At 34.7% G+C, this 13,725-nt stretch overlaps 1 protein-coding gene across 1 annotated transcript in view; it reads right to left on the minus strand.

The window, feature by feature from the left end:
- XPR1 (xenotropic and polytropic retrovirus receptor 1) overlaps nt 1-13,725 on the minus strand; it is a 200,546-nt gene that overhangs the window by 147,595 nt on the left and 39,226 nt on the right. The window lies entirely within an intron of this gene.

Genomic DNA, 13,725 nt, shown 5'->3' on the forward strand with positions numbered 1-13,725 from the left:
ATATAATGTATTAGATTACCTGCCATCTGGGGGGTGGGATGAGGGAAGAAGGGGAAAATTTGGAACAGAAAGTTTTGCAAGGGTCAATGTTGAAAAATTACCCATGCATATGCTTTGTAAATAAAAAGCTTTAATAAAATAACATTTTAAAAAATATATTAGTTACTTTGGAAAAACAAATATACTGAAAATACTAACACAAACTCACAGAGGAGTCAACTAGGAAACACTAAGACTCCTAAAGAAAGAGGCATAGATGGGTACATTTTGAAAAAAGGTGGAATATTCAGAAGAACTATGAAACATCAAGGTAATGCACACTATTTAGGTAAAGAAAATATATTCAAATGAAGTTCTAGAAATTTCAGCATGAGAACAATGGAAATGTCAAAAAAGTAGAATAGGCTACCAAAAAAATATTTCTTTACTTCATGACTGAATCTCAGTTGGCTCTACTACCAAGCCAAAAGTCAGTCTCCAACCCAGCTGTATAATGAATAAAGTAATGAGCAAAGTGTTATTTGTGTCTTGATTTTGAATGGTACAAGGGTAATCTATAATAGGGATCATCTACACATTAGTAATCCGAAGCAACCTGATTATACCTACACATGAATTTGTTCTAGTGTTTCAAATCATGGTCAATAGCAATAACTTCCTTTTTTTTTTTTTTTTAAACTTCTAGTAGACTAGTTCAGAATAATCTTATTAGAAACATCAAATTTATCTGAAATATATTGAGCTGAAATACATGAGCTTCATTTCCTACTCAGATAGTGATTTTCAATTTGTTCTAGTTAGTTTAATATTACTGCAATTTGCTTCAAGCATTCTTTCTTCTTTCCTACTTCACCAAAAAAAAGTGTTGTGACATATATTTGTCAACAGAAATTAAGATAATTTGTTTTTGAGAATTTGGGAGAATATTCATGATAGTTCTTTCAGCAAGTTGAGACAAAACAAGCTGAAATCAACTATTCTATAACCTCTTTTAGGATACTTATATTTTATAAATATATATCCTCTAGATTTTTTTATTGACTTCTAAAAAGATTGATTATATTTTACTAACAATTTATCCTAAGAATTGGACAAAAAATTACTACAATCAACTATTTAATGGGGAGAAAATTAGAATTTTTTCAATTAAAAAAATTTCTATTTACTATTCTGAAACAGGGCAGCTAAGTGGCATTTTGGATAAAGTACTGGGTCTACAATCAGGAAGACTCCTCTTCCTAAATTCAAATTACAACCTTAGACATTTACAAGCTGTGCAACAACCCTGGAGCAAATCATTTAGTTCTGTTTGCTTCACTTTTCTCATTTGTAAAATGAACTGGAGAAGGAAATATAATCCAACATCTATCCCAAGAAAACTCCAAATGGAGTCACAAAGAGTCAGACGTGACTGAATCACTTATTCAGAAACATACATATGTCACTATAGTGGAATATATCAAGATTACTGAGGTGTTCATCACTTGTTTCCAAAAGAAACCTACCCTCTTAATATTCTCTGACTTTCTTCAACACTTAGCTCAAGCTCCCCTTCAAGGGAGGGAAGAAAAGAGGAAATGAAGGAGGAAAGGAAGGAATGAAGGGAGGGAGGGAGAGAGGAAGGAAAAGAAAAACAAAAATCTTAATACACCATTAAGGAAATCTGGGATCTAAAAAAAGTGACTCTATTACCACTCTTAGTTAACTAAGAATGGTTTCAAATGTAACAAATTAAAAATCCTTTCCCAAACAAAATGTTTTGGATTCCGAATCAACATCATATAAATAATTAAAATGAAACAATACCACCAGGTTCACAAAGTAGCAAACTAAAATGAAAATAAGACAAAACAAAAACCCAGGTAATGTTAAAAATAAAGACAGGGAAAGAAACCAATCTGTTATAAATTCAATTGAGCTAAATACATCCCTATACAAAAATCACTTCTTTAATACTTGAAATGAAATTGAAATTTCAGTTTCTCTAGAATTAAAAGTAAACAAACAAACAAAACAATCTCATATCCTTCAAAACAACAAAGAGGGCAGAGTTCAGAAGGGATGATCCCTGTCCACTCAAGCATATAATCAGAATGAATAATTTACAAACATACTTTCATCTTCAATGCCACTGAGAACAGCTGAATTCTAAGGAGCTTGGGGAGACACTAACACATCTGCTAACCAAGTGGAATAATCAAAAGCCAAAGCTAGAATGCTGCGCAACATGCTTATAATCTTTGGAAGAAAATAGTCAAAAAGAAAAAAAAATGGAACAATTTTTTTATATGGAGCTCTATATTTGATGTCCTAAGCAAATCCTTCAGTAATACTCATTGTGTATGGATCCTAGTTTAATGTACACATTAAAGAAGGGAACAAATTCTAACATATGAGGAGATCAGATAAAACCTCCAGGGAAGAGGTAGAAAGTAAACTGAGTCTAAAAGACAGAAGTGAAAAGGAAATTGTCAGGTCACAGTGAACAGTTTGTATAAAATGCACAAAGAGAGAATGTCAAAATCAGGGACTAAATAATAATCAATTTGAGGTAGGACAGAGATTATCAAAAGAAGGAAAGGAGAGGTTTGACATAAAATAAAATTGCAAAGGGCTTCAAATGTCTGGGTGAAGAATTTATATTTTACTCTAAAGGCAAGAGGAATGATTTTTGAAAAGATTACTAAATGGTCAATCTTGTGCTTTCTCCAGTAATCTGATAAAGAAAAAATTTATTAAAAGGGTAAAGACTTAACTGATTTTTTTTTAGAGCACTTTTTATTATAGCAAAGAAATAGAGGAAAATGGCTACACACTAATTGGAGAATGACTAAACAAACTGTTTTAGAACATAATGTGATATAATCATACCATTAGGAAGGATAAACATGAGGAACTCACAAAAATTCAGAAGAATAAGAGTAATTTACAAGACACCCATGATAATGGAAAGTTAAATATAAAGTAAATGTAAAGTATCATCACATTGAAAGATATCAAAATCTGATCAGGGCAATAAATAATCATGATTTCAGAGAAATAATAGTGAAAACATATCTCCTATCTGTGGTCAAAAAGGTGAAGTAAGTAATGAGACACCTATTAAGTTACATCAACCTAATGTAACCTAAGTATGGAATAGAAGTAAGAAGAAGTACTCACCAAAATCTCCTCTACAAGGATTTTTAAAACTTACCAGATCAAATTCTGATCAGGAAATGCAAGAAAAAGTGACAATAAGTCATTTTCTAACTCATGATAGCTTACAGAGTCAAGTCAGTACCCATGGACTAAGAGTCAAGAATGGACTCAAGTTAGGAAGCTATCGAAGGAAATCCGTAAGTGGTGAACGCAAGAAGGATGCCATCTGGCAACTCCCATCACATAATATCCAAGTCTGGGTCACAAATTCTGGTGATGAGGAGGAGTTGACAAGAAGCTCTTATGATGTACTAAGGCCCTAACTTTAGGACTGGGGAAAGAAGAAGTTCAGAAGTAAATAGTAGTTGTAGGACTCTGATCCCAGAAACAGAATAAGGAATTGGTCTAATGTGGTAAACTGGTCTAGGAAGTGAAAAAATGACTTTAGAAAACAACTCCTTAAAAAACAGATTTGGCAAAATGGGAAAAAAATCCACTGACGAAAACAACTCCTTTAAAAGTAGAACTGGCCAAATTGAAAAAGAGGTTTAATAAAAAGGATAATTAAAGAAAATAATTCATTAAACATTAGAACTGAAGCTAAAAACTATGAAATATCAAGACTCAGGCAAACAAAATTTTTAAAAAATGAAAAAATATAAGAAAATGTAAAATATCGCATTGGAAAAACAACCAATATGGAAAAGAGATGCAGGAGAGAGAATCTAAGAATTACTGATCTACCTGAAAGCCATGATCAAAAAAGAGCAGTATCTTTCTTTCAAGAAATCAAGGAAAACTATCCAGATATCCTAGAACCAGAAGGTAAAATAGTCACTGAAAGAATCCACTGAAAATGGGGACACTGATATATTGTTGGTGGAATTGTGAATATATCCAGCCATTCTGGAGAATGATTTCAAACTATGCTCAAAAAGTTATCAGTCTGTGTATACCCTTTGATTCAGCAGTGTTACTACTGGGCTTACATCCCAAAGAGATCTTAAAGAAGGGAAGGGACCCACATGTGCAAAAAGGTTTGTGGCAGCCCTCTTTGTAGTGGCAAGAAACTGGAAACAGTGGATGCTCATCAATTGAAGAATGGCTGAATAAATTGTGGTATATGAATGTTATGGAATATTACTGTTCTGTAAAAAATAACCAACAGGATGATTTCAGAAAGGCTTGGAGAGACTTACACGAATTGATGCTGAGTGAAATGAGCAGGACCAGGAAATCATTATATACTTCAACAACAATACTATATGATGATCAATTCTGATGGACCTGGCCATCTTCAGCAATTAGATGAACCAAATCATTTCTAATGGAGCAGTAATGAACTGAACCAGCTACACCTAGGGAAAGAACTCTGGGAGGTAACTAAAAACCATTACATCGAATTCCGAATCCCTATATTTTTGCCTGCCTGCATTTTTGATTTCCTTCACAGGCTAACTGTACACTATTTCAAAGTCTGATTTTTTTTGTACAGCAAAATAATGGTTTGGACATGTATACTTATTTTGTATTTAATTTATACTCTAATATATTTAACACGTATTGGTCATCCTGCCATCTAGGAGAGAGGGTGGGGGGAAGGAGGGGAAAAATTGGAACAAAAGGTTTAGCAATTGTCAATGCTGTAAAATTACCCATGCATATAACTTGTAAATAAAAAGCTATTAAATTTTTTTTTTTTAAAAGAGGGGAAAAAAAAAAGACGGAAAAATAAGATGGGGAAGATACAGAGTTAGTAATTATAACTATGAATGTGAATGGGATGAACTTTCCCATAAAAGGGACTAAAAATCGAAATCTTACAATATAGTGTTTATAAGAAACATATTTGAAGCAGAGAGATACAGAGAGAGGTAAAAGGTAGAACATATTATGCTTCAGCAGAATTTTTTTAAAAAAGCAAAAGCAAAAAGAGATCTAATTTAAAAAGATAAGGAAGGAAACATCTTGCTAAAGAGTACCATAAATAAGGCAGTAATATCAATAATAAACATATATGCACCAAGTGGTATAGCATCCAAATTTCGAGAGAAGTTAAGTGAGTTACAAGAAGAAATAAACAACAAAACTACAATCTCTCTTTTCCTCTCTCAAAACTAGATAAATCTTAACTACAAAATAAATGAGAAAGAAGGTAAGGAGAATTTTAGAAAAGTAGATATCATAGTCCTCTAAGGAAAACTGAATGGGAATAGTAAGGATACGTTTTCTCAGCAATATAATGGCACTCACACAAAAACTGACCATATATTAATGGCAGGGGTAGAATATAAAACCTGTAAAACCATTCAAAAAGGCAACTAAAAAGATGATGAGTTGAAAGCTAGGTACAACAATCTCCCACTGATTGAGTTCTATACATGGATAATTTTGCATATCCTGTCAATGATGGCATAAATATCCAAATGACCCCTCACAGAAAAAAGGTTCCCCACCTATGTATTAAGGCATAAAAACTGCACAACCAAATGCAGAAAGGCAGAAATACTAAACAGAGCCTTTGCAGATCATGATGAAATTAAATGATGCATAATAAAGGACCATGGAAAAGCAGACCAAAAATTTTAATTGGAAATTAAATAATCTAATCTTAAAGAATAAGTAGATCAAACAATAAATGATAGAAACAATAATTTCATTAAAGAGAATAACAGTGAGACAATATACAAAAACTTATGAGATACAAAGAAGTCCTTAGATAAAATGTTATATCTCTAAATATTTACATGAACAAAACAGACAAAGAGAAAATCAATGAATTGGAAATGCAAAAAAACAAAACAAAACAAAACAAAAAAACCTAGAAAAGAACAAATTAAAAACACTCAATTAAATACCAAATCAGAAACTCTGAAAAATCAAAGAAGAAATTAATTGAAAGAAAACTATTGAATTCATAAATGAAACTAAGAATTAGTTTCATCAAATAAATAAATAAATGAATGGAATTTATTACCTAATTTGATTAAAAATAAATATAAACCTAATTTGATTAGAAAAAGGAAAAAAAAATCAAATTACCAGTATCAAAAATGAAAAGGATAACCTCATCACCAATGAAAAGAAAATTAAAGCAGTTACTAGGACCTATTTTGCCTAACTGTATGCCAATAAATCTGACAACCAAACTGAAATGTATGGGTATTTTTAAAAATATAAACTGCTGGAGCAACTAGGTTGCATAGTGGATAGAACACCAGCCCTGAAGAAAATACATACATACATAAACACACACACACACACCCCTCCATTTTAGAAAAAGAAACTGAACAGGCCATGAATGAATTTCTTTAAGAAAAATTCTCAAGGACCAAATGGATTTATAAAGTAAATTCTACCAAACATTTAAAGAACAATTAATTCCAATACTACATAAAGTATTGGGAAAATAGGGGAAGAAAGAGTACTGACAATTTCTTTTTATGACACAAATATGGTGCTGATACCTAAACCAGGAAGGACCAAACAGGAAGAAAATTATAGATCAATTTCTCTAATGAATATTGATGCAAAAAATTTTAAATAAAATGTTAACAAAGAAATGATAGCAATTTATCACCAGAATAATATACCATGACCAAGTGGGATTTATACCAGGAATGCAAGACTGGCTCAATATCAAGAAAACTACCAGTATAACTGATCATATCAATGACAAAACTAACAGAAATCATATGATTATCTCAATTGAGGCAGAAAAAGCTGTTGACAAAATATATCACCTATTCCTCTATAGATGATGGCATATTTAAAGAATCCTAGTGAATCAACTAAAAACTACTTGAAATAATAAATAACTAAAAAAGTTGCAACATGTAATAATAATAAACTCACATAAAAAGCATCGGCATTCCTATATATTACCAACAAAGCCCAGCAGCAAGAGAGAAAAATTCCACCTAAAATAATTGTAGAGAATATAAAATATTTGGCAATCTACCTGCCAAGACAAACACAAGAAGTATATGAGTACAATTATAAAATACTTTTCATAGAAATAAAGTCAGATTTAAACAATTAGAAAAATAACTGCTCAGAGGTAGGCTAAGCTAATATGATAATGACAATTCTACTCAAATTAACCTAAATTAAATTATTCAGTGCCATACCAATCAAACTGCCCCCAAAAAATTTGTTAAAGAAATTCATCTGGAAGAACAAAAGGTCAAGAATATTAAGGAAATTAATGGGGGGAAACAAAAAAAGCAAAGGAAGATAATCTAGCCTACCACACCTAAAACAGTATTGTACAGCAATAGTTATCAAAACCATTTGGTACTGGCTAAAAAATAGAGTGATGGATCAGTAGAATAGGTTAGGTACACAAGACACAATAGTCAATGACTGTAGTCACCTACTGTTTTGAGAAACCCAAAGACTACAGCTTCTAGTATAAGAAGTCTAGTATAAGAAGAAAGGGCTGAAACTCTGAGTAGATGCATTGGAATGAGACAACTGAGCACTTAAGGCTAATTACCCACTGGACAATACTCTATTAGCATATGCTTGGAAAATGGTCCTTCACACTATTCTGTGTTGGCTCTACCTTTTGGTGTATACAGAGAATTGTAGGAGGGTTTAGGGGGTGGAGAGTAAGACAAGACAGAACCACTTTTGCAGTGGATGAGGAGAAGGGAGGTTGTGGAGAGCTTGTGTCCTTCACTTCTACCCCTAAAGACCAAGAATAAAGACCAAGGACTTTTGCTTATCCTGACTCCAGCTGATTCTAAGGCATCCAGGGTGCCAACTCGATCTTCATATTTGGTGTCCAACATGTGGACCAAGGACCCTAATTTCACTGAAGACATCCCCGGTGACCAGGAAATAGGGTGAGTATCTTAATAGTCAAACAGGGAACTTAATTTGTCAAGGGCTAAACTAGTAACCTTTTTTAGCTGAAATGGGGCAGTTATTAGGAAAAGATTCTCCCCCATCCCCAGCCCCATATTGGGTGCTTCTCAAAAGTCACTCAACAAGGAAGTATCTGAAGCCAAATCTGAATTCAAGCCCACCTAAGTTCAGCTTCACTACACTATCTAGTGCCTCCTAACTAGGCTAGGTGTAAGAAAAATAATGGAATTCAATAATCTTGTTCTATTGAGGTAAACTGTGCCCCTGATCTTGGAGGTGAGGGGAAGGGTGGTCCTGGGTTAGAAATCTCAAACCCCTCTGGGAGGGGCCCTACCCTCCTCTTTATAGGAGAAACTCCCAGATAAATAATCTCCTCCTACAATTCACAATTACAAATTTTGGCCTGAGGCATGGTCACCACCCTCTATTGGAAGGGCCCCAGCTAGGAGGCAAGAAGACGCAATAAAATTGAAAATTGTGTGCCCAGACCTTTGCAAATAATCCTAACAGGATTTTACCTGTTGATGAACATATTTTCTCTTCTCAATGTAACAAACCCATTCTTGCCACCAATCTCACGCCTATATTCACTGGGGTTTGCAAATTCTTTCCCAAAGCCTATGGAACAGCCAGGGGACCCCACTGCTGTCAGGGGATCTCTCATTTCTCACATCTCAATATTTGGTGACCCATATGGGGAACCCCAAAATTCTGGCCAAGGGAAGCCTTCTCTTCCTGTTGTCTAGTCTATAGGTGGGATACCCAAATACCCGGGAAGATTTGGGCTATCGGGAGCGTCTAAGCTCCAGTAGAATTCTTTGGCTTGGGGATGCACAGACTGGGAATTCCTGTGTATTTGACAAGAGTCCCTTTAGTCAGGGAACTTCTGTCATCTCTCTCCCTCTCCAAGGACGCCTGGAAGGATGAGGTGCTACAGAATCAAGGAAAATCTAAGACTTGTGGCAAAATGGGACAATCTACCTGTCTCTATTCCTAAGGATTCTCCTTTAGGCTCTGTTTCTTAAACAGAGATAAATTCAGCTTAAAAGATTTCAAAACTAAAAAGCTTAAATTAAAACAGCATTGTAGGATGCTGCTTAAATTTTCTGGAGGGAAATCAAAATTAGATACTAAGCTTTTGAATAACTCCCTCCTTTCCCCTACTTTGGGGACACAGGATCCCTCTGAATCCCTTTTAAAACCACCTCCTTACCAAAGACAGGACCTTATGTACAACAATATTTCTTTAACTCTATCCCCCTCACCTCCTGAACCAGATCCTGAGACTTCCCAGCCCCCACTCATCAATCCTTCTGATAAAAGGAATGGGACGCCTTTTCTCCTCCTCAGGATACTGATTCTAACCTCTGCTCCATGGGAGAAGCAGCAGACTCTCAGGGAGAGACCCTCAGAGTAGAGGTGCCCTTTTCAATGTCAAATCTCTCCCAGACTGATGCGGGAAAGCTTTCTTTCTAGATTCCCAGCCTCTCCTAATTAATAATGTAAATTGCCCTTTAACTCACAAATCCTGGTCCCTTTGAATTCCAATAGAAGATCTGACCTGTTCCCAGCCCCACCCAGATATGAGCCAACTTTGGGGCTACACCTGAAAGCCCCTCGAGCTAAGTCTCCTATTATAAAAAGGCCACGCTGGGAACCCCTCTTTGCAGAGATTCCAAACATGGCTACCATGTGAGGACCCTCTGTCCACTGGACCCTCTGTCCAGTGCCCTCCTTATCTCTACCTTCGTCTATACTTTAACTTTACTTATCCAATAATAAACCTCTTTTATCAATCTAGCTCTCTGGGCCAATAAATGCTTTTATTGGGAACTCGCGCCGCTACTAGACCCCCTTGCGTCGAATCTGAATCCCAAACCTGCCACTAGACCTTAACCCTAATTTCATTTAGGTACCCAAAGCTAGACCTCAACAAGACTAAATAAAAACCTGGCCATTACTCTGAGGACGCCACTAAATTTATTGTGGGGTATAATTTAGGACCAATGTCCTTCGCCATATGGGCCACCAAATGTTGAGTTATGAGAAATCAGGATTGAGAGATTCCCTGATAGCAGTGGGGTCCCTGGCTAGTCTGCAGGCTTTGCAAAAGAATTCACAAACCCCAATGAATAAAGACACGAGATTGGGCTTATTACACTGAGAAGAGAAAATATGTTCATCAACAGGTAAAATCCTGTTAGGATTATTTGCAAAGGTCTGGGCACACAACTTTTAGTTTTATTGAGTCTTCTTGTCTCCGAGCTGGGGCCCTTCCAATAGAGGGTGGTGACCATGCCTCAGGCCAAAATTTGTAATTGTGAATTGTAGGAGGAGATTATTTATCTGGGAGTTTCTCCTATAAAGAGGAGGGTAGGGCCCCTCCCAGAGGGGTTTGAGATTTCTAACTCAGGACCACCTTCCTCATCCCTAAAATCAGGGGGACAATTTACATCATAAATTTCTAACCCAGGACCATCCTTTTCCCCCTCCAAGAACAGGGGGACAGTTTACATCACTATAAAGCTGAAAACATAAATTAAGAAATAACTCCTTATTCACTAAGAACTAAAAAAATTAGAAAGAATCCAAGAGAAATTAGGTTTAGCCCAACAAAGTATATCATAGCCCATAATCAATGCAAAAATGTTTTCTTTCTCATGGTTTTTAGATCATGTATCTAAACATTATAGAGCATAATTCAAAAAACTTGGAAGAAAAGCAAGTAAAACAGATAAAAGAATACATGACTTTCAGAGCAGTAACTAGGGAATGTTCCCCCCCCCCCATAGTATTTTGTTTTTCTAAATACATATAAAGATAGTTTTAGCATTCAGCAACTTTTTGTTCTAAATTTTTCTCCCTTCTTCCCCTACGTTGCCTCCAAATACATTAAACAATTTGATATAACTGTTAAATATATGCATTTCTTTTAAACATATTTCCATATTAGTCATGTGACACAAGAAAAATCAGAGCAAAAGGAAAAAACCATGAGAAAGAAAAAAAAAAAAGAAACAAACAACAAAAAAAAAGTGGAAATACTATGCTTCAATCCACATTTAGTCTGTCTCTGGATGCAGATGGCATTTTCTATAGGGAATGAATTCTTAACCAAACAAGGAATACAAGCAATTATGAAAGATAAAATAGTTAATTTCAATTAGATAAAATTGAAAAGCTTTTACCCAAAATGAATACATCTAGAATAAAATAGTGTTCAAATGGGGGAGGGGGGGAGGGATTGGGGGGGAGAATGTGTAAAATTTCTCAGTTTAATTTTGTATCTAAGATATATGAAATACATTTTTAAAAAAAAGTCACTGACCAATAGATAAATGGCCAAAGAATATAAACAGATAGCTCCCAAAAGAATAACAAATTATTAATAAACATTAAAAAATGCTCCAAATCTCAAAAAGAGAAATGTAGATCAGAATGACCCTGAAATATGCAGCAAATTGGCAAAGATGGGAGAGTCAATATTGGAGGGGTTATAGGATAACTGACATACTAGCCCATTATCAGGTAGAGCTGGATTTAATAAAAACATTTTGGAAAGTAATTTTAGAATTATGTAAAAAAAATCATTAAAATGTCCATATCCTTTAACCCAGTGATTCTACTACTAAGCATATACATACCAAGGAGGTGACTGATAACAATATTTATAGCAAAATGTTTATAAAAGCATTTATAGTAGCAAAGAACTGGAAATAAAACAAATGATATTAATTGGGAAATGCTAGACAAAATTGTAGCACATTAATCCAATTACTGTGCTAGAAGAAATTATGATTATGACGAATACAGAAAAGAAGACTTACATGAAATGGTGTAAAGTCTATTCAGGAAAACAATAATATACTGCTAAGAAGTCCTGGTTCACAATACAGAGGAGTATAACAATGGAAATGGAAAGAACCACCAATACAATACAACTGAAAATTAATGTTTCAAAGAACAAACGTGACTCAAAAGAAGAGACATGAGAAGATACATCCCCCCTCATTACTTTACAGAGTTAGGAGATTCACAGGCATGAAATGTTGCATCTATTTTAAATTTTTTCACTGCACTGATATTTCAGCTGATTATTTTTTATCTTCTTCCTCTTTTGTCCTTTACAAAAATTCTTTGTTATCTGAGATAAGATGGCTCTCTGGGTCAGAGAATGTGAAAACAAAAGAGAATAATGATTATCCTGATATGGGAATCTTCACAAAGATGAGATGCTTTGGAATATTCAGGCTCCAAATTTCACTTATGGCAATATTTACATTTAGATTCTTGTCCAAGTAGTCATTTAAAATCAAAATACCATGAATTAGAAAGATTTTGTAATGTTGAAAAAGATCAGAGCCTTATTTCAAACATAGAATATTCAAGGCAAAGAAGAAATCTTAGAATTGTACATATTTAATCTATATTAGATTGCTTACTGTCTTGGAAAGGAGGAGATGGAGGAAGAAAAAGTCTGGAGCACAAATTTTTTGTATCTCCCTATCTCATCCAGGCTGAAAGTATCACAACCACAGGCCTGATCCCATGGCTGAAGATCAGGGAAGTTTTGAGCTACTCTGTTTTCAATCTGTTATTCCTTAGACAATCACCTTCTCTTCTCTCTTCTTCCCCTTCCAGTTCCAGTTCACTACATTGGTGCTAGATCCAAAAGCTTTATTTAGCTCTAGTGTAGTACAGAACACCCAAACTCAAGTAATCCACCAGCCTGATTTTCACCTAGTAGTAAAAAAAACCACAGGCATTCATTATGCTTAGCAAAAAAAAAAAAAAAATTTAAAGGAGAGTACTGTAATCTAGGAGATGAAGATTTGAACTAGGATAATGGCTATGTGAAGCAGAAAAAAGAGATGAAATGGAATTAGACTTAAGGGCACCTAGTAATTGATTGGGTATAAGGGATAAAAACAGAGGGAAGAATCAAAATGTTGGTCATGAAGTCCCTCAAATGCTTATTAACTACATGACTGTAGCAAATCACAATCTCTCAACCTCAGTTTGCTCATTTGTAAAATGGAGATAATAGCACCTAATTCACAAAGTTCCTGAAAGGATGAAAAGAATTAACATGTGCAAAGTGCTTCACATACCTTAAATCACTGTATGGAGGGGCTAGCTATTATGATGATGCTAATGGTGAGTCCAAGGTTACAAAACCCAGAAGAATAGGAGAATAAAGATATCCTCCTCAATGTAAACAGGAAAGTTTTTAAAAAAAGACAAAAATGAGTAAAGATGATTTTCCCATTTTGAATATACCTATTTGAGTTACAAAAAGGACATTTAGGAAATGTTGTTTAGCAGGCAACTGATCTAGAACTGGAATTCAAGAGAAACATTATGGCTGTGTGTGCAGTATATAAACAAATTATTTGGGAATCATCTGCATATGGGAACAGATGAGATCATCAAGCAAAAAACACAGTGCAGGGGCAGCTAGGCCCTCCAGTCAGGAGAACCTGAGTTCAAATCTGGCTTCAAACACTTAACACGTCCTTGTTGTGTGACCCTGGGCAAGTCACTTAACTCCAAATGCCGTAGAAAACAAAACAAAACAAAACACATAGAAGAGGGACTAGGTTAGTGTTTTAAACAAACATCATTACTTAAAGTCCAAAAGTTGGATAATGATTCATCCAGCAAAAAATTATCTGAGAAAGAACACTAAGATGAACAGAAACAGAATGAGGA

This window comes from Antechinus flavipes, chromosome 4 (genome assembly GCF_016432865.1).
Source record: "Antechinus flavipes isolate AdamAnt ecotype Samford, QLD, Australia chromosome 4, AdamAnt_v2, whole genome shotgun sequence".
In the NCBI taxonomy this organism is placed as follows: domain Eukaryota; kingdom Metazoa; phylum Chordata; class Mammalia; order Dasyuromorphia; family Dasyuridae; genus Antechinus; species Antechinus flavipes.